The sequence below is a fragment of the Gastrolobium bilobum genome, unplaced genomic scaffold, assembly GCF_033153095.1.
Source record: "Gastrolobium bilobum isolate Gb01-03AN ecotype WA unplaced genomic scaffold, APGP_CSIRO_Gbil_v1 utg288825, whole genome shotgun sequence".
Lineage (NCBI taxonomy): Eukaryota > Viridiplantae > Streptophyta > Magnoliopsida > Fabales > Fabaceae > Gastrolobium > Gastrolobium bilobum.
In genome coordinates, this window is record NW_026895777.1 from 12,292 (window position 1) to 12,804 (window position 513).

The 513-nt window shown below is 42.7% G+C and overlaps 1 non-coding gene across 1 annotated transcript; it reads right to left on the reverse strand.

Moving 5' to 3' along the window:
• LOC133295817 (small nucleolar RNA R71) lies at positions 1-107 on the reverse strand. The gene has a single exon (XR_009749413.1). It is a non-coding gene; the product is annotated as a small nucleolar RNA R71 (small nucleolar RNA).
• Between the last annotated feature and the right edge of the window lie 406 nt (positions 108-513).

Consider the following 513-nt stretch of genomic DNA (forward strand, 5'->3'; position numbering starts at 1 on the left):
GATGTTAGAGCTGAAATCTCTAACTTCAGAATGTTTCATGGAGAAAATATCTATGAAGCATGGGAGAGATACAAGGATATCATAAGAAAATGTCCAAACCATGGGGTAGAGAGTTGGGGAGTGTTACAATCTTTCTGTAAGGGACTTGACCATACTTCTCAATCTCACCTAGATTTTGCTGCAGGAGGATATTTCTTTACAGGAACACTTGAATCAAGATACGAAATCATAGAAGGGACTGCTGAAAGATGTCTCCAATGGCCAATAGACAGAGTGAGCCCAGTGAGGAAGCCAGGCATACTAGAACTGGATAAAAAAACAGCCATGGAAGCCCAGCTGGCATCTCTCATGAATGAAGTGAAGAACCTGAAAGCTGACCAAGCAGCACCAAGGATGGAAGTCTTACAACTCACAGCAATTGAAACAGAACCATGCTCAGCCTGTGGTGACCTTCATGACTCAACAGACTGCCCATCCATTGCATTGGTGTGTTATGCAGAAAATTTTGGCAAT